The following is a 27,088-nucleotide window of genomic DNA, read 5'->3' as shown; positions in this document are numbered from 1 at the left end:
GGACAGTGAGAGCATCAGAGCAAATATAGACATCGGAAAGTTGTAATTTTTGATTAATAAAAGAGCTTGCCGAATGGCAAAAGCCTCACCTTCGAAAATGGTAAAATATTGAGGAAGTTTAAATTTTTTGGTAGTATGAAGAGTAGGAACAACAACTGCTGCGCCGACAGAATGTATTTAGATGCATCTGTAAAAACAAGTATACAATTTGAAGATAGCTGATCCACACAAGAGTGCCAAGTATAATCATTGACATCACCCTTCTACAAAAAAATAAAGAAGTTCTATTTCTGGGTAACAAAATAGTGATTCTGAAAGGATTTTCACTCCTGAATTCAAATCTGATTTTAGTTTTTCTGCATCAGGGATAGTTTTGGAGTAATCAGCACGTAATATTTGTGTTTGTAAAGCATTACTATATATTGTTGACACTATATATTACATAGAATTGCACGTATGCGAAACAGCTGTCGACCGTACATAATGGTTTACTTTTTGTTTTGTACTGAGTGTCTCTCTTGTCTCTAATGATACACCAGCAATAATCTGCCAGCATGATGGGCATCCACTTCCCTTCATAGCGTTTTTCAAAGGTGGATATATCTTTATGAAATCTTTCTCCGTGTTCATCGGAAATGTCACAGCAATTACTGGGAAGTAATCCAGATGTGAGTCCATGATATGCACCTTCAAGGATATTTTGCACCCTAAATCCTGATAAGCTGCAAGCATTTCATCCACAATCTCCTTGTATTTAGGGTCCAGTCTTCTCCCAAGGAAGTTTTGGGTTACTTTCGTAAAACTCATCCATGAGCGCTTTTCTTTCTCTGTGAGACATGCCTTAAAACCTCTATCTTTCTGCAGTTCTCGTATCTGCAAACCTACAAACTCGCCCCCTCTTATTTTTGCAGCTGACAGTCGTGGAAATTTGTCAGAAAGATATACAAAAGCTGGCCCATTGGGATCCATTGCCTTCACAAGCTGTTTAATAAGTCCAAGTTTTATATGTAGGGGTGGAACATGAACATTTCTAAGATCTACAGGACTGTCCCGTTGCACATTCTTTTCACCAACTGTCCAATTGCGTTTAGGCCACTCCTTTTTCACATAGTGGGAAGTTCTTTCCCGACTATCCTATTCACACAAAAAGCATGCATACTTCGTGTAACCTTGTTGCATCCCTAATAATAATGCTATTACCTTGAAGCCGCAACACAACTTCCACTTATGTTCACTGTACTTAATTAAGGTCAATATCTTTCTGAAAATTTCATAACTCTCTTTGGTAAAAGTAGCATATGCAACTGGGATTGAAGGAAGTTTATTTTTGCGATATGCAGCAATACATCTTTTAAGCTATTCTTCGAAGCATCCAAAAATAATCTCCATTCACCAGGTTCCTATGTTATGTGCAAGGCTGTCATTAATCCATGAACATAATTGCAGAATCCCATTCCATTACAGAATTCCTTACCACCACTTAATTTACAATAACATGTAGCACAACATATATTAGGTGACCACTTCTTATCAAAATCACCAGCTCCGACGCCAAAGTACTGTTTATTTGCTCTGTTGATGATGCGTGTGGTTTCGTGGAGGTTATATTCCTGTAACCTGGAGCCTAACAATTCTGCTTTCTGTTTACTGAGTCCTAAGTCTCGCACTAAATCATTTGAATCATCCTGCTGTAATACATGTGGCGTGGGCGTACTCGTGCCTTGATACGGGGGATCCCTTCTTTTTTCCGGAGAAGATGTAAGTTCTGTAGTGCTACTTTCTTCACTATCACTCATCTCTTCTATATCTGTGGGCCTTGAAGAAACTACTAAAGCTTTAGAATGTGCCACAGGTCGTCTTGCTGACGGCAGATCCGGATAAACAATATGTTTCTTTGATTTGCTGTTTGTGAATCCCTGAATTTTGGTTAAGCAGAAATAACAGTCTGTCAAATGGTCCCTTGGTTCCCTCCAAACCATCGGTACAGCAAATAATGAAACATTTTTCCTTACCACCACTTAATTTACAATAACATGTAACACAACACATATTAGGTGACCACTTCTTATCAAAATCACCAGCTCCGACGCCAAAGTACTGTTTATTTGCTCTGTTGATGATACGTGTGATTTTCTTCCTGTTCCTCACGAAGGTGAACTCGCCACAAACATAACAGAAGTTGTTAGCTGCGTACTTACAAGCACGAGTGCGAGGCATTTCTTACTTCACTTAAACACAAACAAAATGAATCCACAGCATTCAGTTTACATACAGTAAGTACTACTAACGCCCGATAAAATACCACATTCACACGCTCAGTTTAACTCACAAACCACTCCCATCATCACATTGCAATAACAAAACACTGTCGGGCAAGTTTTGCTAACCTCTAAAAAAAATGAAAGCTGTCAATGTTGCAAGGTCTTACTTTCCAAATTCCCTTTTATCACCATATACTGTGTTTGGCATGTATATGAATATATGTAGTACGTAAATGCTTGAATTACTCGTAAACTATCCGTGACGGATCAAATCGGATGTCTCATTTGAACCTCCATGTCACAGTCCTTTCATAGTACAAAATTTCATTACAGAAATACAACCCTTGTAAAACAGTGTATTTGGTAAATGTCGAAAAGTCGAAGAAGAGACGTAATGGGGAAGAATTGTCTTTATTTGTACCAAACTCGTTGTATAGTGAAATATGTAGCATGGCAGTGGTGGAGATTGTAGGATCATTCCTTCGTACATTTGAACTTTAAAAAGCGCTCTGACTAGCCATGGTGAGTTATTTCTATACGGCACCTTCTGATGTCTGTTTTCCAATATATGTTTACTCTGATGAAGCTGTCCTATAAGAGGATTCTTTCTTTTCGCCATTCGTGACAAAAGAAAAGATTCTGCTAATTTGGAAATTTGTAAATCAATAGGAATTATACCAGTTTCCTCAAAGAGAGCATTTTTCGGGCAGAAGGTAGGTTGGGAAAGGATAATTTTAAGTGCATCATGTAAAAGTTTGGTTATTCGATGGTAAAAATAGTTCATCTTCTCCTCATAAAATATGCTCCCATAAAGAATTTTTGCCATCATACAATGTGTAATAATTTTGTATAGACAAGTTGGATTGAGTCCCCAACGTTTTGCACTTAAGGTTTTGAGAATGTTGTAGTACGAATTCAATGCGGTTGACAGCAGAGCTAAGTTAGGTTTCCAAGTCATTTTTGTGTCCAAATAAAGCCCAAGGTATTTGATGTGGCGAACATAGCGTAACGTGCGATCTTCTATATGAATGGTAGGGAGTGTATAACAACGTCTTCGCGTGAAGACAGAATATACAGTTTTCTCCCAGTTGATGTCGATACCATTGTTTATAGACCAACGTAAGAGTTTCCGTAAGGTTTGTTCAATAAGAATTGTCACTCGGTGAAGATCATCCGTAGACTGTATGAAAATAATATCATCAGCATACGAATACACTTTTACTTGATGATTTAGTTCTGTTAAGAGGTCCAATATATAGAGACTGAAGAGTGTAGGACTTAACTTACTTCCCTGGAGTAAGCCAACCGATGCATTTCTAAATTTATTATAATGTTTGTTAAGTTTGATAAAAATCTTTCTATTGATGAGCAAGTTATGAATGATTCTAATAAATTTGGAAGGTATCTGTAACAGGTATAGCTTTTCAATGAGAAGATCTAAGATAATGAAGTCGTATGCTTTTCTCAAATCAACGCTAACTGCAATAACAAGTTGTTTTTCAAGATAAGCCTGATAGATGTCAAGGATGAGTGGCTCAAGTGCGTCGTATATAGAGGTGGGTTTTCGAAAGCCGGTGATAGGAGAAAAAATTTGATTATGTTGCAAAAACCACTGTAATCTGGATAAAAGTAAGTCTTCAAATATCTTGAGGGAGCAAGGGAGTAATGCGATTGGTCTATAGTTGTCCGCTTTGCCAATATGTTGTTTTTTTTTTTTAATAGGAACAATAAGAACTTGTTTCCATTGAGATGGGATATGGGCAGTGTCTCAAATTTTATTATATATTTGTAATAACAGCCTTCCCACGAACAGAAAGAGTGGTAAAATGTTTTTAATAAATACCATCAATGCGAGGAGAGGTGTTGGCATGAAGATGCTGAAAAACAACGTCGAGTTCCACTTCTGAAAAATTAGTTTCCAAAACAGATCACTGTGGCAGAATAAAAGGTAAAAGATGACGCCGAGAATTATTGACAGTGCAGGGAGCCAATTGTTGATTAAAATCGGTAATCCATTACTGGACATCCAAGCGATGCATAGACTGAGTTTGTGAATTATGATAACGATGAATTTGGTGCTTGAAGAAATTCCAACTCTTATATTTGGGAGTGAGATAGGAGAGATTATTACAAAAATGTTCCCAGCTTTTCCTTTTGTACTATAAGGTGATCCTTTTAACGATGGCTTTACATTTGGGGTAATGACGGAAATAGTCTTTTGTTGTGGTCTTAAAAAGAATTTCAGAGATTTTTGACAATTATTGACTGCTTGTTGACATTCGAAATTCCACCAATGCGGATGATGAGATATAGAGGTACGATTTGACAGTTTCCTAGATGGAGAAGTAGTGGAAGTTGTCTTCGAGACTGATACAGCATATTTGATAAAAATATGTATGGTATTGACAGAAAGAGACACTTTATTGATAAGGCGACGAGAATCTTCGATAGCATGTTGATATGTATCCCAATCGAAGTGAAGGTGATGGATTGTAATTTCGATTTGAAATCTTTAGCAATAGGATTATGAAAATTAGATGTGATGGCTACCGAATGAGTGGAGAATAAGATAGGATAATGATCACTTCCACCCGGATCAAAATATACAGACGGTAGTATGAATATAATACGAATTTTGCACAAGAGTTATGTCCGGAACACACGTCCCACGCTGGGTAATGCGTGTGGGAGTGCCATCATTCATCGCAATGTAGTGAGAAACAGGTAATGCTTGGAGAAGATTGAAATGAAATCTCTGAGTTTTACGTCCCACGGTTATGCCGGTTAGGCTAAAGGAGACGGTGATTATGAGAAATGAATGAAATGGTGGAATGAAGAAAGTGGGAGGAAAGGGAGAACCCCGAGAAAACCCACGCACACGGTGTTTGTCCACCACAAAGTTCACTTGGCGGGGGCTGGGATCGAACCCGGAACCCCAAGCATCAGAGGTGAACGCTCTACCACTGAGCCACCGCGGCCCCTTGGAGAAGATTTTTTCCTACAGTATTATTTCTAGAACTTCCAAATAACTGGCATTCGGTATTAGTATCTCCAGTTATGTAATCAAACTGACGAGTATCAGAAAAAATAGCTCCCCAAAAATCTGCAATATTTACATATGTGCAGGTATGTAAATATTCAGGAAGTTGAGATTTTGAATATTTAAAGAGAAAAGTTGGATATCAGAATCCGGACGATGGAAAGCTGATTGGTGATCTAAGAGAGATTGTTTTTGATACAGAAGGCAAAGCCACCATATCCATCTGCTCGGTTTTGTGTTACAATATGATAATTCTTGAGACACAAAGGTATGTTCGGTTTTAACCAAGTTTCCTGAAATATGATGATATCAGGAGCAAAAAAGGTGATAAGATTATATAGAAAGTATAATTCGCTATACATGCTTTGAGCATTCCACTGAATGATGGGAGCAAACTAAATTCATTAAGTTCCATACTGGGTATCTATGAAAGATTTAAGGTATTGTAGATTTGTGTAACCAGATTCTCCAAGAAAGTATGGGAAGCGTCTATATTTTAGGAAAGTAATATAGTAGCCAACAATTTATTCAATGCTTCGGTATGTTTAGGAGATAATTCTGGGGGGAAGATGAACGTTTCGGATGTGTAAAGTTAATAGTCGTATCAGATGTAAGAGTGGAAAAAGTAAAAGTAGTGTGGTCAGTGGGAATGAAAGAGTCAAGTGTCGACTGAGGTCTTAGGAGGGTTTTGAGGAGCATAAGGCTTCTGAGGGTCCAGCAAGGTAAAATTCGACGCTTTAATAGTGAGCTTTGAATCCTTTTTATTTCTTGTTTTATAAGGTTATGATAAATCGAACTGAAATGATTTATCCTCCTTGAGACGAGATGGCGACACAGTGGACGAAGAAGGTAAGAAATGCGAAGCAGGAAAGGAAAAAGCCGATGGTACGGAAGATCCCGATGGATGATCTAAGCTTCTTCTCTTCTTTCCTGCGGTGTATCAAGATCAGAGGTTAAAGCAGATTTTTTCATGCGTGTGGTAGACACTTTATCACCAGCTGAAGGGTGAGATGAAGGAAGATTAGTACAGTCCTTAGGTACGGTAGAAGGATCCTGTAGTATTGCGGAGAAGGACGGAGTATATGACGCTATTATGGGGACCTTGTTTACAAGTCTATTTCCTTCATTGAACGAGAGACGTTGTACTGCCATCAGATGCATGATTTGTTTCTGTCTGTGTCGTTCCGTACACTGTTCATAATCCGCGGCATGTGAAGCACCACAGTTAATACAGTGAAGGTCACGAGTACAAGATCCAGTACCATCAGTATGATTAGAACCACAATTTTAACATATTTTATGTTTTAATTTACAGGAACCGGCAATATGTCCATATTTCCAGCATCCATTTTTGCATTGACGGATACTTGGAATGTATGTTTCAACTGGAACTGATTGATAATAAATTTTAATATCTTTAGCTAAAGTTTGGGAATCAAAGTTTAGGACAACCGAGCGAGTAAGCTGCCGATCTTTTGTGGGATCATAACAAAAAAATTCTACGTGCAGAGGTAATCGGGTAGTCACATTAACTATCTTTTAATAATTCATCCATTGTGATGTCCGTATCAACGTCTTTGATAATGCCTGTAGTATACAAAACATGGTTGGGGATATGTGCTTCCATTTGTTATGTTGAAGAATGTCATGATCCAGAATATTATCGGCATCCTGACCTGATTGAAAAGTAAGTTTAATTAAATTTATACCGATGATATTAATATTAAGAATACGGGTATTTCAGCCAAGTAAAATTAGCGGTTGGTGGACATGGGATGTTTGTTACCTAAATCTTCTAGACTTCACATAGAAAACATACGCTACAAGGTGAGTAGGTTTGTATAAATTCTTATCAGGATGGAGAAAATGCACATTCTGATTATCGGCTGGAAGCATAATAGCAGATTTCTGATTGGAAGAAGGTGTAGAAGTTGATAGAATACTAGTCGAAACCGCTAAAATGGAGGAAGAATTGGTAGGAGTAGAGGTAGGTGAATCCAAAAGTACTTGTATTTCCATAGCAATATAGTTAGTAACATCTGCAGTGTTAGCATAGGCATTGTCATCCTCCTCCATCTTGAAAAAGGAGCAAAGAGCAGACCAAAAAATATATAAATTGCAAGTAAATTATACCGGGGTGAAACACATCGTGATTACATGCGTGATGAATAAAATAACACGATATATGCAAAAAAAAAAAAAAAAAAGACAACAGTAATAATGAACTAGAACACAGATAATAAACACCAGTAAATATAACACTCAATACACCACACATAACCAAACTAATCGCACTGCACTTTCACTACTATATACAAACTAGAATACTATCCGCCATTTGCATGTCTTCTCTAAGGCTCTTCATGCGTTGATACGTATAAGATGTTGGTCATTATGAGTAGCTATAGGATATTTAAATGACTTTCTATCCTATACAAGGTGCTGGTGCTGTCTGGTTAGACTAAAGCACAGACGACATCGTGAAAGCAAGGAGATTTCTAAGTTGTATTCGAGCAAATTCCATAATAAATTATACTTTAAGTACATGTTTACCGGCGGTAAACCTGATAACATACAGTAATCATAACTGGAATGGAGGATATTTTCTATTTCTTTCTACCAAGTTGAAAGCAACGTTGCATGTCATATACGATCGCATCATGCAAAACAGCTTACTCGTTTGAAATAAATTTATAAGATAACTACTACCAACTTCAAGGATTTTCATCATGTAACATTGATTGGCGAACTTATCCTAAGAGGTAGGATAGTTCAAAATTTATGACAAAGTATCTTATAGATTCTTAAATTACATTTTCATTGAAATGTACATTCTAAGACATAAGTGTGTTCAAACATTTTCCATAAATCTATTCATCCGTACAAAGAATGGTCATCTCAGCTAGTATGTATAATATAATATAATGTAAATGACCTTCTCAACCTTTTTTAATATCACAACTTCCCTTTTATCACGTCTTTTGTTACAGCCACATAAATAATTTCCGTTTTGTAATAAGCCTTTAGGTTATTGCTGCTTGCTGCATATAATTGTATTTGCCTGTAAACTTTTTCTAAATATACAGAAGGATAGTAATAACAGTTTGATAGGAATTTCAAAATAATATTTAAAGTATTTTTACACTACTAGATCGTAATAACATTTATTTTTTCACCTCTCTTCACGACTCCTTATAACTTTCTCGCGATCGCAGGTTGAGGAACTCTATATAATAATATAGGTTACTATAAATAGAATTACCATCTGGTAGAAATCTAAAGTGGAAACACTAATTTTAAATGTGTAAGGGGTCGCAAACTAAACCGCACTTACTGCGTTCTGTTGACGCATACAATTACGGAATGGGTGTGCTAATATTTCTTAAAGGTCACTTTTGGATGTACTTCACACGCAGTAATTAAGTGTGAAAATGATAGTTCAAACAACGCCCCTGTACTGCGCATGAGCATCACAGTTTCTTCTCTCGTTGTAAATATTATTGTTATAATTTACTTTTACATATTTTACTCACTATGTGTTACGTTGCTTTATGGTTTACTTATTTTATGTAGGGTGGTAGGGAATGAGTCCCTTCGAATCGAGTAAGCTATATGACTGAATTTTTCATAAAAGGGGTTGTTGTACTACTCCTTATACCACAGGCAATGTTTGATTTACTGTTATCCTCATACACTGAAAACAGGAAGACACATGTTTAGGTCAAGTACACTCTTTTAATTATGAAGAAAACGCGCATAATATAATTATACGACTTACGCGTTTTGCACCATAACATTGTAATTACTTTGTATTAAAATAAATTTATATAAAATATGTCCTGTGATTTAACATGATTAATTCTTTGCTTCTACAGATTTAATTTGGTCCGAGTTTTCTTACTACATTAATCAAAAACATGCATAAAGTATTGTTATAATTAAACACATAAGTCTTCTTTAACTTGTGGAAAACAAGCGTTAAACCTGAATTAATAACCTTTATTTAATTGGCATAGACATTCCATTAGAATTATTTATAAGAATTAACTTTAATCTCTAATTTCGGGTTTCCGTGATTTTAGTTGTGTAAACCCCTTTCTCCTGCCAAGGAATCTGTCTGAGACCGGTAGATTGTTAGTGAGTAGATATTTGTGACTGTAGCGGCGAGGACTTAGTTCCTACAGCGTTATTTTTCTAATACGTAAGTAATTAAAATGTGTAGTGTAGAGCTAAATTTTGTAGATTTAGGCGTACTTTAAAATATATTTACAGGCAAGTCAATTTACATGTAGAAATATGGCGAAAGAGTACGTCTACCAGGTGTGACGCATTGAAGGAGTGTCTGGTAAGCATTCGCCATTTTGTGTGAAATAAAATAGAAATATAACTGATAAGAGTACAGTTTGTGAAGCAAGTAGAGCAAATATATTTTTGCATAATGCAAGATATGTGGAAATTACATTTGTAGCAAAAGTTACAAAAATAGCCGGTGTAAAGCATTGAAATCGTTATTCATTTGTTATGCGTATCTTTACGACGCATAATAGTTAACATGAGTATCGTTGTCTTACATAATTTTCTTTTAGTAGAAGTCCTCTGGTATACACAGTGGTGACATGAACTTCGTTTGCTATAAGTGGCGATGTATATATGTGAGTTTACAGTTTGTGTTTAAAAAGTGTGTTAAAATTTTGATGGAGTGTTGTGGAAATTTTGAAGTATAAAGCTTGTAATGAAGTATGTGGGAGTACGTAGGATGATCCCTGTAGTCTCTTAACTATATGATTTTTAATTAATAGAATTTATAATCGAACTACACGTAGAAAGAAAAAAACAAAAGATACTTGGTTTTGCGACGTATTTAGTATTGTGCCACAATTTTCAATCTCGGGAGTACTCCTCAAAAGTGACATGTGTATTCTTTTGTGAATACTGTCTACCAATTTAGCTTAAACTGGCTGCCGTCTTGACTGTCGGAAATACATGGGCATATATAGACTGTTACCTGTTATACGGTGCTGAACACGATACTGAAATCTGTGTGTGAGATCGTGAGTTCTTGTAAATTGTTTCGTGCAGGTTGACTTTTCCAGGAACGGATTAGCTACCGTAGTTGGCAGCCCCGAAAACAAAATTTACGGAGAAATGAACTGAATTACAGGAAATGTCAGCATAAAATTAACAAAAAAGAGAGTAAAGATCTTCACAGTATAATGATTAATTGGGAAGACGTAGTTAAATTCTGGACTGTATGAGTTCGCGTATTGATGCGACATTGGGCAGACAGGAAATAGAGAATAGTGCAATATTTCATACTCGCTGTTATTTACTAACGTAGCCTAGTTCATTTTTGCTGCAGTAATGGAGACATATACAGAAATGTAGAGCCTAATAAGAGGTGAGTGGTATCAGCCAAGTGTGATGAAGCAACATTTGAGTGCCGTCCCATTTATAGGGCCATATTACTTGCCTCCACAATAGGACTGTACAAGTAACCAAAATATATCGTGATCTTACCTCAAACGTGTACAGTATCAGGTAGAAGTATGAAATAGAAAGTGTGCTCTTTACTACGTAGTACACCGTAAGAGTTACATAAAGTGATATGTGAAGGCAATGTATAAAGTATAGAAAGCTGTGCCATGAATGAGGCATAAGATTTCTTTCACTAATCTAGTTATTCGTATACACACCATCGCCGACGTGCCCGTTTGCTACTGACATCTCCGCGTTACCACTCCGTCCCATGTTGCATTCCTAACTCGGTTTTGTAGCCTTCGTGCATTTTTAGGCCACCTAGAAGTTTTTTGAGTTATTCGTGTTTATGCAGTGCAATTGTTAGCACGCTTTGGTTGTGTTCCGCGGTCCTAAAATCAGAATCAATAAGGAAAAAAATCATTTACATAATATTGTAGTAGGGTATTCTTTATAGTGGTGGTTAAAAACAAAGCTTAATGATTCATTAGTTCATTGTGTTTGTTGCATAGTTTGCAACACTAACTGTTGGAGGGTATTGATTTTGCTCAGTAATAGAATAAATATGAATACGCAGGTTTGCAGAAAGCATGATTTTTTATTGAAAAAAGCTAAAATGCCCTGTTTTTTGGTTTAGACTTTTTTAATTGCTGTATGTATTTATATCACATATGAACAGAAACAAGTTGTTTCGCCTTGGTGTTCTTATGCAACAACTGGGTTTTGTTGGAAGGGGTTACATAAGTCGGGGTCCAAACCGCTTCTCGGCTTACATCCCAGAGAAAATTGTCCTCCATTTGAACTGGAAACCGCGACTAATTGGCCACAAATGCGATACGTCTGCCGACTCACTCACGAAGGACTCCTAATAAGAATACGTTGTACTGATCTTTACACACTTGGTAATATAGTTGTCAAGAGTCATTTCAGGACAAGAAGATACAGTTGCATAAGTGAATCCTTTATTCAAAACTCCTCGTAACCCCCCATACACTCTCCTCATAGTGCATTTTCCTTATCAGCATAATGTTGTCTTGTCTTTTTGTGTCCCTTCAAGGTTACAAAAGGTGTCATGCTTCTACCTGCCTTGGTTTCTTCAGGAGACGGGCGTTAGTGTTATGCGTGGGACGTACTTCGACCGTACCTACGAATGGCCATGTTGGATAGGGACACGCTAGCGCCATGTAGTTTCCGAAACTGGTCTCTACATGTGATTACCTTTCAAACGAAGGGGTTGCTATTTAAAATTTTGTAGTTATCCCCGTAAATCATTTAGGCCTTTTTCTTGGAGGATTCTCCTTATCAGCATAATGTTGTGTTTTATGTCCCGTGAAGGTTACAAAATGTTTCTATCTGCCTTAGTTTTTTCAGGGGACGGGCCTTAGTGTTATGCGTAAAACATACTTCGACCCTACTTCACGGGTGGCTGCATTTCGATTCCTGGCGGGAGCTCATGTGGTTCGGATTCCATGTTAATCAGTATGCTCACGTCTCGTATAGCCTCGCTGCTGAATGGGGCGTTAAACTCAAAATCAACTCAACGGATGGCCGCCATGTTGGATGGAGACACGCTGGCGACATGTAGTTTCCAAAGTTGGTCTCTACAGTGATTACTTTTCAAACGAGATACAATACGGCGGAGATTGCTGTTTAAAATTTTGTAGTTACCCCTTACCCCCTTGAACGCACGTTATGGGGGGTTCTCCATATCAACATAATGTTCTCTTTTGTGTCCCTTGAAGGTTGCAAAAGGTTTAATGTTTCTATCTGCCTTGGTTTCTTCAGTAGGCGGATCTTAGTTTTATTAGTGGAACACACTATAAGTAGATGCTTTTGTAGTATAATTTCTTTGAGTAGTGAGGGGGGGATTTAGGTCTGCATATGATACGAATAATAGGAGTAAAACGTGATAACCCACAAATGTGTGTTCATCAAGATTTTACGAACATTTTTAGTTTTTGATTTAAACCAGCCAACTCCGTGAATGCGTATCTAGTGAAGAGGAAAGAAAGCTTGAAAATGAGAAGTACCGGTATTTGTGATTACAGTTAACAGTAAACGACAAATGTTAGAGAAATTCATAGTAAGATATATTAAAATAACGACAAATGGATAGTAATACAACGTTGAAAATAGGTTCAAGTGGGGTCTAAACCGGTCCGGCTATCTGTAGGAGATTAGCCCCAGGGTCTTAGCTTTGGGAAATCTTAGGACAGATTAGTATCTGTCCTAAAATTTACCCGTAGTTAACATTAAGTGGAGAGTGTGTTCCTTATGCAATATCTGGGAATGAGTACATGTAATGATGATCCCTGCGCTACTTTTACAATTAATTCTACCCATGTAACTGAAACCAGGAAATAACAAGTTGTTTGTATACGGTCAAAGAAAGCTTGAACAAGATAGTTTGGAAATAACACGGACATAATTTCCATTATATTCAATACTTTTGATTCAAGAGATCTCGTTTCCGTAATGTTCTGAATATCCAATTCGAAGAGTGTTCAATATCCAATCAGCATTGGAGGAATTCACTGTTAGATGTCAGGGTTGGCTGGTTTAAACCAGCTGTTTTTTTTTTTTTTTTTTTTTTTATTAAAAAAAAAGAAAAAACGAAAAATGCTTTAAATCGTGTGAACTTCAGAATGACGTTTCCGCATATCAAACCATCCGCAATAAATTTATCTACTTTGAACCTTTTAATCAAGGGGTTTCATATTTTCATGGGTTTAATTCTCGGTCGAACCACAACCCATCTTTCAAATGTAAACCAAGTAGCGATTCGAGGTGTCCCTCTAAGCGAAAGTCTTCTTCGTGATAACCTTGTTATTTCATAAGGATGTTAAGCCTAAACATACGAAACGAAACCAAATTTTATATTTCTACTTCAGCGAATGCCTGTTGTTTTATAAAGAAGTCAAGGTTGCTTGAATATATTGATAGAAATTGCCAGATTTATCAACTGCCTACGTAGATCCAACATCAGCTTGGATTTGACTTGGTTTTAATTTTATTGAATGATATATATATACCAAATTTGTAACTAATACTACAGTTTTAGCGTAATGATTGATACGTTGACCTTAAAATTTTACATACAAATACATTTAAAGTTATAACAGGATTTTCCCAATGCCTAAGGCGGGAGTTTCCCGATTTATATATAATTCTGTATAATGTTTTTACTTGTGTAACTGTTTCTATTTGTTTTTCTGAAATGACTCTTGACGATTATATTAACTAGCAGGCCTATGTAAAGATCAGTAAAACGTATTTTTATCAGAAGTCCTTCGTGAGTGAGTCGGTAATCGCATTTGTGACCAATTAGTTCCGGTTTCGTGCCCAAATGGACAATTTCTCTTGGATGTAAGCCAAGAAGCGGTTTGGATTCCGCTTTAAGCTTATGTGACCCCTTCCAGCATAACCTTGTTGTTGCATAATAACACCAAGGGAAAGCAAACTAATTTCTGTCCATATTTAATATAAATACATAGAGTAAGTTATTTAAACAAAAAAAAAAACTTTTTTTTTTTTTTTTTTTGGTATTTTCAATAAAAACCATGGGTTCTGTCCCTGTTAAATATCGTGGGACAGTGCGGCAGTTGTTAAAGATCTTGTGAATGTTTTCCGTTTTTAAATGATCAACTTATGCTATATGATAATGATATTGCTGATTGTGCTGGAGGATATTGCGTCTAATCTTGCTAGTAGTATACGCGACTTATATACTTGTGGTGGTTATTTAACCGTAGATATTGTTAAAATTTACAATGATAGGTGTAAATATTTAACTTGAAGATCTACGGAAGTATCGGGTGCAGGTTAAGAATAGCCATCAAAATTATAATATAAAAAATCGCTTTGACTTTTCATCCCTAAGGCATTATAGACTGTTCTTACACTAGCAAATCCTTAAATAATTGCGTACAGATTGATAATATGCATGCAAACGGATGTGGTCTATAAATTGAGTGTAGGACAAAATCCAAGCGGACAAATTTCCAAGCTAAATTCTAGTAAGACGGACAAAATCCAAGCGGATAAAATTCAAGTAACAGTATCATGTGCGTAGCTGTGGTATGTGCCTGTGAACACCCCAATTAAATTGTGTGTTTGTTTCTTTCTTCAATTCTCATGCATTCTAAAGTTTTATCTGTAATTCTTCAATTTATTGAAATAACATTTCATTTGCTTTTAAAGAACTGAAAATCCAATAAAATATGAAAGATTGACACAGTAAGAGTGCAGATGCAGATTATTCATAAAATATTCTGGCTACTGCTAGGACATGCCCAGGTGGATCCAATTTAGGGAGATCAGAAATATTTTGACTGAAAAGAGTATATTCACATAAATAACCAGAAAATGAAAGCACTGACTGGCTAAATCAGGGATAACAAATAACAGCAAAGCAGCCCAGTCTTAAAAAGAGTACACTTACGTAATTCTATTCTATTCATTGAGAATTAAAGTAGAAATAAAATTAAAAAGATATAATTTAGATAAAAAAATTACTTCTCTACCCTCAAAGTTTTTACACCAGTTACACTTTTGAAAATAACGAATAATATATACATTTTCATTTAGTTGGTCTAGACACATTTTCACATTTCGATTTTCTAGATAACACTTTTACATTATTTAATTCACACATTATTACATTATTAAAAATACACACTTCAATAGCATTCAAACATAATAAATAGTGGATGGCAACGAGTAAAAAAATACTCACCATTCTACCATTACCATATTCACATTTTGATCTTGATAGATACATCTATATTTCAGTTATTTAGAATATATAGGCGAAACACGAGGATACAAAAAGAAAAACTCAGCATTCTACAACTACCGTACATATTTCACATATTCTGATGAAAATTTGATCAGTATATCAAAATTATTTGTTTCAAAACACTGTGTATAATGTTTTTACATACTTTCATATGGATGTGATAAGTAATTAAAGCTCATCTGCACTCTTACTGTGACAATCTAACATGTTCTATTGGATTTTCAGTTCTTTAAAAGTAAATGAGATGTTATTTCAATAAATTGAAGAATTACAGATAAAACTTTAGAATGCATGACAATTGAAGAAAGAAACAAACATACAATTTAATTAAAGTATTCACAGGCACATACCACAACTACGCACATTATACTGTTCCTTGGATTTTGTCCGCCTTGCCAGAATTAGCTTGGATTTTGTCCGCGCCCCCTGGAAATTACGTGCTGTATAGGGAGGATTCTGAAATTGATCTGCACAAATTGGTTAAGATGGGTTAGTTGCTAGGTTGGTTCGTTTATTTATTAAAGGTCAATGCGCAATTCACGTTGTAGTGCCGAGCAAGCGGTAGCAAATAAAGGCGGGTTAGTAACCAGGTTGAATACTTTATTATAAATTAATGAATGCGCACCAGTGTTACAGAACACTTGTTATATGGAATTATCATGAAATTTACTTTTAGTGCCTTTGGGTTTGTTTATTACGGTAGGACTTGCATTTGTGGGTGCAAATTTACTTAAGATTACTTCTTCGTGCAAGGGGGCGCGGTGGCTCAGTGGTAGAGCGTTCACCTCTGGTGCTTGGGGTCCCTGCTTGATCCCAGCTCGCGCCGTGTGCATTTTGTGGTGGAAAGCACCGTGCTCATGGGTTCTCCCACTGTCTTCATTCCACCGTCTTCATTCCACCATTTCACTCATCTCTCATCACAGTCTCCTTTAGTCTAACCAGCATAACCATGGGACGTAAAACTTAAAGATTTCATTTCATTTTACTTCTTCGTACAAATATAAATACACATCCAGTCTTAGTATGTCATTAAAACGAGTGTGCAAAATACACAAACCAGCTTCTGCTAGGTGGCCACTAACACTTAGTGCTATCAGTCAGAAAGGAGCGCAGCAATTGGGCCCTGTTCAGGGACTAGTCCGTAGGAGCAGGCGCGTCAGCGACGGAGGCGAACCACGAAAGTGGATAGTGCAACCAAAGCTTGACATTGCACTCACTTTTAACCCTACTATAGCCCATGCATTATGTTAGCACTAGTACAGGGTGTTTATTGGTCACGAATGTCATAAAATTTAGGTTTGGGGTCACGATTTTTTTTTTCTTTTAAACTACAACTGTAAGTACAGATTGGAAAACTTTGTTCTATAAAACGTCAAAATTCACCACCAAAAATGTCTTTATGGTCGGGTTTAGACGGTACCAAATCGCAAGCAAAGTACGTTTCTTCGCATGGATGAAAATTCGGCCTAATTCTCACCCAAATTCGCTCTTGAAAATGTTACGAAATTTTTTATGATTAGGTAAAGAAAAGGTCACGAAATTTCATTTTGGAATTTTAATAGACACCCTGTAGTAATATTACACGTGTAAACATCAATACTGATTTCGTATATTGTGCAGAGATGCTCCGACATTGGGAATTATTATCGTAGACTAATGATGGCAAATTATAGCCCGTTGGCCAGATGCACTACCCGCTGAAAGTACTGTTCGGCCTACTGTATGATTTTTGATATGATGAATGAGAAGAATAGGTTTACTTCATAAGAACTTCATTAAGAACAAACAGATGCGCATTTACATTCTTAGAATCAGTGCATCCCAGTTCGGACCGTCCAGGAACTTACAGCGTTAATTCGGCTTATTTTCTTGCGAGTTTTGTAAAATGTATTACGGTTTTTAATAAATTACGAATATTGGCCTGCCTCAAGTTAATTTGTTAAAAGTTACTACCCTAGTTAGTCCGCTTTTATATGAACTCACTCCTTTTAACCGTAAAATTAAAATTATGTCTACTCGGAATATTATAGGTTTGTAAAGAAAGTCTGATGCAGATATGGTTAAATAAGAAAGCTTCGCTTAGTTTCCTGGTTTTCACAGTATCTTTAAAATGGTCTTATACCATAATATAAATAACATCAAATAGCGCTCATTCCTTTGTGATATTGATTCATAATTTTTGGAAAGTGTTCGAGAAATGTTTCTTGGGGTACGCCATATGAAGAATAGGATTTTTAAAAAATATCGGAATATAAGAAACGATTCTACGTGCTTTCCCATTTTATGGGACATGAAATGTAAAAATCTCTCAACAGGAAATGTCCTCTCACTGCCGAGATAAGAGTTGGATTCATGGGTCCATAAGAGCGTTTAAGTGTAGAATACGAACAAACTTTCAAACTAGCTTGTGCTGTGTTGACATTAGAAAGCACGAATCCAATCTAAATACATCTGACTGACAGGGCAGGGGCGAAGGGGTCAGTCCGTATGCAGCGGGCGCATCAGCGATGATGATTGTGCGTAAATTGCGTATGGCTAACTTACCTTCCACTTGGATTTTCATCAATCTTTTCGTCTTTACTCTGCATCTTTTTCGCTACAATTTTTGATTTTACGTTTCACTTTATCACTGTACCATGTTAAGCTATCAATTGATTAATTTATTTATTGTCATACGCTCGTCGCATTTCTGACATTGTCACGCTTCAGTAACTCACTCTCTTCCAAAGTTTTGTTTACGTTCTTTTAGTAATTCCTTGAAATCCTGGTATTTTGTCCTTTCCCACGTCAGATACTTAAAATTGCGATTTTAATTTCTTTTACATTTGAACAAATCAGTCATTTCCGTCATACTTATCACTGTTAGTACGTTATGTCAAACTGCTCACTAGAACAAATCGTGGATTATATTTAAAGCCTCCCCCAACTCGTTTCATGGCTCCAGAACCAAGTACCTTGTTGTTGTCTAAATTGTGGTAAAGGTAGGAAACCAGCCCTGTGGAGCTTCTCTCTTCGCTCACTCTGCTATATTTTGTGAAGTGAGTAACACTTGGCGATCTTATATACGTGCAAGATTGAGCGTAAAACTTAGATACCGGTACCCTGAATCGTACACTTTGTTACATTTCGGAGGCTTCGATAGTTATGAATCACGACTTACAATACTGACGGTTATCGCTGGCATGGTTAGCATACGTTTTTATGTGCTTACATTGCAGAGTTTGTATTAAATATTCTAGCGTTTTATGCATGCTACAAGTGAGATCCATTTATTCTTATGTTCCCTTTCAAAACCACAATTCATGTTTCTTCTGTAAATTTTACGGAACTGTGCCCCCATTACAAAATCAACTATCTTTTCTAAAAGGTTTAATGTAATTTATTAAATTTCAAATGCCTGCAGAAAGTTAGAAAAGAAACACTGATACTGTAGTTACTCGCGCGCAAGTCGTAATTAAATCAGTGCAATTTTGCTTTCACTTCTTTTTCATATTTTCGTTCATTTTAGACTTCCACCTGTCAAGTATAGAAAACATGATCCAGTACTTCTATAAGTGTGGACAGAATTTTTCAAATTCATTCGAGAGACTTGTTCAAGTGTCTTGAACATTGTTCCTTTGAACACGTGAAATTGAAATCTGAATGTTCAAACTTTGCCTGTGTACAAACAGCTTTAGGTGCTCATAGTTCATACTGTTAAACTTGCACTCTATATGAGATCTTAGTCTTGACACTGATTTACCAGTTGGTAAAACTGTCGATTACAAATGAGAGGAACATGCTAGATCTGTAGAACCATGGTGTAGGAGAACTGTTATGCTTGCAAGATGGTACCTGTGCAAATCCACTAGTAGTTCCGTAGGAAGTCGTACTAATGGAGCAAGGTAGAAGTACTCGCGTTATTTTTCCAGAATGTGGTTTGTGTTGGAAAAGTGATTATGTATCCTTGATCCACATTGAAGCATTCTGAAGGAGCCTGGTAAAACAAGGGTGATTCATAGTAGTCAGTGCGCAGTCTTTTTGGTAGCACTTTTGGAGAGAACCTGATTGTAAGTGAAGCGTGTAAACTGAAAATACAGACTGTATGTGAAATATATGAGTGATCTGAATGGTATTAAGACCAAAGGGAATTACAGTGTAAAGTGAATTTGTTGTTTGTAAAAATATAGCGATTCTGCCTTTTTTGGTTTCAAGCTGCAAATATACACATCCCTCCCGTCTTAGGGACACCAGTTCCGTCCTGCTTGCTTGTGTATCTGCTTACGCCGCCGTCACTATGCCTTCGGTGTTCCGAAGCTTGTGCTATTCGATCGCCTTCGCTTGCTAACTCCAGGCTCCGTGCTAGACTTCTCGATTGGTCCTGGGATACATTTTATCATGCAAGCTCACTTTGTACAGGTGAAAAGTTGTAAATGGAATTAGTTTTAAAGGCGTTTTCACTCATGGCCCTAAAACACATTTGCGCACGTAAGATCATTATTGCATAAATTCACTTGGACTTGCCGCGTGGTATGCTCTTCTTATTTAGTAGTTGCCGAAGTTTTCAGTGACTCTTCCTCAGTAGTTTCCTTAAAATGTCTACAGCAAACTCTCTACACCAATATCGTCCATCGTTACGGAATAAAAGTATCAGCACGGAATTTCTCCTAATACCTTGATGTGATCAGTAACAAAAGTTGCACCTTTAAATTCAATTTGAACACATACGCAACCATTCTGAAACTTCATGATATTGTCCAAAACTTCCCTGAATGGTGCAGATATACCGTTGTCACCTTGACATAAGTATTGTTGATCTTGTGATATGTCAACCCAAAAGCAGTAGAAGTTTTATTGTAAGTTATTCACGAGATCAACACTTTTTATAGGCACATTACTTTTGAGTACTATTAAGTAACTTAGGTTTCAGAGTGGTTCTGCGAAAGTTTAATTTTTTAAATTAAGTAACTTAGATTTCAGAGTGGTTCTGTGAAAGTTTAAATAAATTTGTAAGTGTTCAGCATTAGTTACTGAAGATACTAATTCACTATGCATTTTTATTAATATACATTTTTGTGGTACCGTACTACAGCATTGGATGCCATGTGATCTGAGGATTTTGCTGTAGCAGCTTTAAGAAAACGTCACTGAAGATGATTTCCCATTGAAAATGTGGCAGTTATTAAGTAACCGATTACAAGATTAGTCCAAATGAATAAAATCAATATTATTCCGACACAAGAAAAATACTTTGAATCTTCGTGGCCCTTATTATTATACTCTTGTTAGAAATCAGTGTAAATGAGCGTAAGAAATGTAGAAATACTAGAAGTACTCATAAAATAGGAGATGGTTCCCAAAATTTTGGCCTGTTTGTAGTTTGTTTCCGGCAGCTCTTCAATCTCCACACTAGTTTCTTTATTGTTTGATACCAATTACGTAATGCTTGCTTATGTGTTAATCATGTCAGTAATAGTCGTTCCATAGATTTCATTGCGGATTTCGAATGTTTTTGTTTAAGAGTATTCGCTAAAGATTGACACGAATGTAGCTTGCTTTGTGTGTTACTGATTACTGCTGTGATGGCCTTAACTAGTAATGCAAGGTCAAAATGTAATAAGTTTTATTGCGTCACACTAATACGAATTTTGCCGGTTTGAATTTAAAGTTTTTAGCGTTAATGTGGTCAGTTCTTGTTGAACTGATGATTTTAAAATAATACGTGTATTATTGCCCAAGTATTCTATCTGTAAATCTCAAAAATTGTAATCTTTCATGTTCTGAACTTTCCGGAATAAATTTATTATTCCAGATACGAGGTGAATTCATGTCTCTCGCCATGTTAGTGAACTATGGCACTTTTTTTTCCTTGCATTATTGCTACGGAAATGTATTTTGCACTATTAACAAATCTGTTATTTATCTGCTACTTATATTACTTTGTTTCCTATTCCAGTTTCGTATCACTCGTCGTAGAAACAAAACTTGGCTGTTTAACCCCCGACTTGACTAAGATTTGATACCCGAAATTGGACAAGTCCTGTCACTCACTTCCAATACTGTGGTTTTTCATTCTGACTGCACAAATTGAACTTTTGCTATCTCTTTATGACAAATCTTCGAAACGAAACAAACTTCGCGTGGTATACAGACATATTTGAAATGATACCTAACAAACCAATAAACTTTTATATGTAACATTGAAACAGAAAATGGGTTCTTTCTACCACTTAACAGAAGCACTCACAAAACGACTGGCGAAGTTTATTCAACCTTTTTTACGTCACGTACACAGTTCACCATTCAATTGTGTACTCCTGAAGCTTAAATCGAAATGAACTTATTAAACTTAATACACATTTTATGTTAATTAAAGAGAGGGATAACTAGAGACCCAACAAAAGGACAGTCAGTGTGCCAATAAAAGACTATTTACAGGGAGATAATTTGTACATCCGAAAACGTTAACATGGGAAATTTCAGAACATATGGGAGACATCAAGTTCTACTGAGGGGGATTTTCCCCTTATCTTCCCTGATAATTCGCACACTGAGGACAACGTTACAAATTAAAGAAAAATAACTTTAGAACTAACCTGTTAATGAGATGACTGCTTGTTTCCGGGACGCTAGCTCCTAGATTGGTCGAATCTTCGAGAGCGAGATTCAGAGCTGATTCTGGATTCAAGCAATTTCTGTGCTTCGTTTTTATTGATGTTCATGGAGAGGAGCTCTGCTCACACGTATATGTTGACGAAAATGGAAGAAGTTGTGAAATACCACTGTCACTAATTTCATTGTACTTTTTGGAGCATAAATCCAAAAGTCTCACATGGTCATGTTACCAAATTCCATTTGTAGTGAACTGTCAACAGACAGCGGGCTTTTAACTTCAAAGGAAGATTACAATTATTCAATGCAGAATTGCTAAAAGGATTTGTTAACCAATCTTGCGCTTTATTTTCTCACTCAATTTCTGGAAAGTATTTCATGAACTCTGGAAAGTATTTACTGAACTGTATGCAATAAATGTTAACCGATTACTTGGAAATACGAAAATTGTCCATTGGAAAGAAAAAAAAATATTTCTCCAACTATGATCATTCAATAAATATTGGAAATATGCTTATTTTAGGATTACGTATCCGCAGAAACATCTCCACGTATCCTCAGTTGAATAGTACGGCTGAAGAAGGATGAATAATGAAACGTTCTGCTCCATCCTTTTGATCAGCAGCATAAAGGTAAAATTTGCGACTAAATCAACAGTATTGCGTAAAACATTCAACTTTGTAAAGGGTTTTTAAAGCAATATTAGCTACAATATACGTTGTTCAACATAATGCCCCATGAATAGGAAAGAAGAGGTTAGACGTAAAAATTATGGAAAAGCTTGCATGTTGATTTCCCAAACGCTTTAAAGAAGCATGCTTGGGAGAACTTTGTTCCTGTTTTAGCATATCTACTTTGTTGTGAAGAATGCTGCTTCTCAATGGTTAATGTGGCAATAATTGATTCTAGTCTGTAAATATTGGTCTTATTTAGAAATTCAGCAACGATGTGGTCCAAATATTGATATTATAAGCATTTAGCTGCTGAAATGCAATAGTTTTGTGCCTTGTTAACCATTTAATCATGTCGTAATTTAATAATTGCGAGTGAAGCATAAGGAACACATGATTCACAGTACAAAATTATACTGCCCTATTTATATTCCTTTGCAAGGTAATGTTGTTTCTTTATAGTATACAGAGACATTAGCTTGCAAAGAAGTGGAAAAGGTCAATACGATTTTGCATTAACTTGTAATTTCTAAAATTTCGAAGAATTAGTATCTTTGTACTCCGCAAGATAAGTCTAGTTGGTCTGAAAATAGTTTCATGTAAGGTCTGGTAATTTCTGCCTTGGGAGCGATGAACTTCCTCTGAGTTAACTAAGTTATACTCGCTTTGAGCACCCGAGAAGAAATGTTGATGGTAGGCGTTTCAGGTGCTACTTGTTGCTTTCATCAGTACTTTCAGAAGTTGTTGCTTCTAGAATTATATTGTCGGTGCACCACATTGTAGAAATAATTTAAATTCAGTTGTCTATCATAACTCCTGACTCCTGAAGTACGTAGAAATATCTCTGACCTGAAATATCTACATAAAATAGTTAATGGAACCTTAAGATCGGAAATATTACTTCAGGAACTATCCTTACGTGTCCCTTCCCGCATCACTCGGAATACCCACCTATTCCATCTTGCCCGTTCTAGGTTGGCTGTTATACAGAGGTCTCTTTTTTATAGAATACCAAACAGTTATAATCAAGTAACAACTGATGTGGACATTTTTTCGAGCTACCCAGTGTTTGAAAGAGCAATTAAACGAGCTTTGACGGAATAGTTTTACTTTTACACTCTTTTTTTTCTATGTTGTTGTTATTGTTGTCTTGTTTTTTTTTCCTTTCTTTTGTTAGCATGTCCCTGTGTAAAATGGCAAAGTTATGCTGTATCTGGGAAATTGTTCAATAAATAAATAAATAACTGCGAATGAGGGCTTTACTCTAGAATTCAGCACTTGATGGGTTAATGAAGCATTGTTCGACGTGTTCTTAGTTTTAAGTTGTTGCTTTCTCTTCATATTCAAACTTGAGAATTTAAAAAGAAACTGTATATCTGATTGAGGGTGGGGACTAGAATTTTTCTGTATTGAAACTTTGAAATAAAAAAGCCGGCATATGTTACATCTATATCTACGCTTACCAAAGAATTTAGTCCAGACTAGTGATTACTTGATTACTCGCATTCTAGTATTTACTTTTAATGACGAAGATATTTGCCATATATTAAACGATGATGTAGGAAATATCGAAGTACCCTCCCAGTTTTAGAGCTCGGTGCAGGACTACGTTTAGTTTCCCAGTGGGAGCTCGTTTGGTTTGATATCCCACGTTAAGTTTTAGGTAAATGTCTGTCACGGTCCTGAAGCAGATACCAAACTCGCAACTAACCAACATATCTGTCTTAGAGCTCACAAGATTGAGGGAAAATAATGTGTTTGTGATCCGTGGTGTATTGCAGTTAATCTAAATGCCATGCTTGAAGCGGTCGATCTCCATGTAAATCGAAAAATAGATCAGTCACAACTCTGGGTATGAAAGGTGAACTCTCGTTGAATTATCGTGACCTATAATTGAACTTCGGATATTTATTTTCCAAAAACTGTTGTGCATCTAGGTTCCTAATGTAGAGTCGAAACTTTTAGTATATTCTAAAAATCATGAAGTAAAATTTAAAAATTCCTTTAAAAGTATTGACTGGAAGTCGTCAAAAGCTAGTCACAAACTACAGAAGTTGAAATTCCCGTTTTTCCAAGACAAGCAACAATGTTTGGAAATATTTGTGAAATATTTAAATGCCCCCTCCAATAGGATACTCGTTTGAATCAAACTGAAATTAACGAAGTTTGTCAATTCAAGTGCTATGCTCAAGGCCTCATTTTAAACAGTTTTGCGATTTATATGAATACAAAATGGGAAGTTAAGATATTGTAGCAGTTGCTCCCCTTTTCCCCAGAGGTGGAATTTTCGAAAGCACTGTAGCATGTGTCACATTTTTAATGCCGAGTTTAATCTTCCTGTGATGAAGATACTCTGTTTGGAGTACATTTATTATCCTCCTCCTCCCCGCTTAGAATATGCATTGTAATGAAAGTAACAGTAAAAACCCAGCTCGAGATAACTAAGAAAAGGTTACCTGACACCCGCTGGAAACCTTGGACATTTTTTAGAGAATAGACATCTATGCCTGAACAAAGTTTCAGGTGGAAGTACACATGGGGGAAAATTATGCGGGTTGGAAGTGAAGTTTAGCATTGAAAGTCTGCAGCTTTAATCGGTCGGCAACAATTACAGGTGCAGCTGAGTAGTTTAGACATGCATAATAAATAGAAGAGTGGCTTTGGTGAGTAATCTGTTAATTACATGTTAATGTGTTGTGATCTTGGGGAAAGTTAGATGTGTTCATGCACATACAATTCTGTTCCTCTCCAATGCTAAACTTCAAACTCTAATTACTTCTGCCCTCGTGCGCACTTCCATCGACAGTGTTAAATTTGGGCTAAGTTGACAAGCCTCTAAATTGTCCAAGTGGGGTCTAATTCGTAGCAGGCACCAGCTGACCATTTGCTAGTAAGTACTAAACATGCCAAAACGTTTTCCCCGGTTTCCCGTGACCATGCAGACATTGATGCTCCTTTTATATATTGAACAACTATTTGGAAGTTGTCCTCTTCTCACCTTAAAAGTGGAATGTTTGAAGACTATGAAACATGTGCTCACGCTTTTTATATAAGGTGTTATTACCAAGTTTCACCTCGAACGTACTATGCTCGTGAGATGCTCTTTGGCATACCTTTTAAACCTCATTTCCCCTTATGATATACATGTTAATGATTATATGATGATAAAAACCCGACTGGAGCCAAGTGCTAAATACGCCGTGTTAGACATAATTTCAAACGGTTCATACGTTTTGCTATAATGATTTACCTCGATATCAGTCTTGAGAAACAGTGAGGGAGGTTCTCCTTTTCTTCCTTTAAAATTAGGATTTTTAAAAACGCTTGGATTTTTAAAAGCGCCCACTAGTTTTTAGTAAATTTATAGTCTTCCTGAAGTCAGAAGTTCTATTTCTGACATTTCGGACTTCCTCTTCGTCCTTAGAATGCAATTTTTAATGAAAATGACCTGACAGCAACCCAGTTCGAGGTATATATTAGCTATGTTCAAAATTTCATTTCAAACAGTTAAGTAATTTTTCGTTATGATAGAAAAATCTTTTGAATTTAATTATGATAGAAAAATCTTTTGAATTTGTCTGATATAGATGGTGCTGTCCTGTATCCATGTTATTTCTTGATATAATAAGTTATTTTTAATGTGGTGAACAATACATAACATTTTGATTATCAGTAGTCAAGCTGTGAATTTAGTATGCAAGATTTTTAAGCTTAAGTACTGAAACGTTGTTCAGTTTCATTTCTCAAGAGATTTTCTTTTCTCTCTATCCATTATTTTGTCAATAATTTACAAAACACGGGCATCAGGCTTTTTAGATGTATAGTCTTTAAAAATGTTTTCCATACCATTCTCACAAATGTCTGATTTAGTTGAATGTTTTCCCTAACGCATTTTCAGATCTAACTTAGAAAGTGCTTCCGGTAAAAAGGAAAGTGAAATTGAATATACACAATATAATGATTATATTACTATCTTGCAAAAGATTCTTGCTGCTGATATATACTTTTTTTAAGGGAATTATTTCTTACTATTGCAACTTGCGTCACTTTGGTCACGTCATTTTCCACGTTACATGAGTCTGAGTCTTGCTCTCCAAATCCGGTCTCACTCGGACAAACCTAGCAGTGAGTATATCGGTCTCGAAAAAGTCACGAAATCAGAAAATGGGCATGAAAATAAAGAGAAAGTCATGAAATTTAGCTTTTGGGTCACAACTTTTATATCTGTACAAATCTAAGTACAGACTGGAAA

The 27,088-nt window shown here is 36.2% G+C and overlaps 1 protein-coding gene across 2 annotated transcripts in view; it reads left to right on the top strand.

Annotated features, from left to right (window-relative positions):
- The first annotated feature begins 9,344 nt into the window (after positions 1-9,344).
- 14-3-3zeta (tyrosine 3-monooxygenase/tryptophan 5-monooxygenase activation protein zeta) overlaps positions 9,345-27,088 on the top strand; it is a 113,496-nt gene continuing 95,752 nt past the window's right edge. For both annotated transcript variants that reach the window (XM_081755696.1, XM_081755695.1), the window contains exon 1: positions 9,345-9,502. The gene's annotated coding sequence lies outside the window, so the exon portion shown is untranslated. The remainder of the gene's footprint in view (positions 9,503-27,088) is intronic.

Source organism: Thermobia domestica, chromosome 4, assembly GCF_964235325.1.
Source record: "Thermobia domestica chromosome 4, izTheDome1.hap1.1, whole genome shotgun sequence".
NCBI lineage: Eukaryota > Metazoa > Arthropoda > Insecta > Zygentoma > Lepismatidae > Thermobia > Thermobia domestica.
Note: the sequence above shows the minus strand (reverse complement) of the source record. Positions and strands in the feature narration are given on the sequence as shown.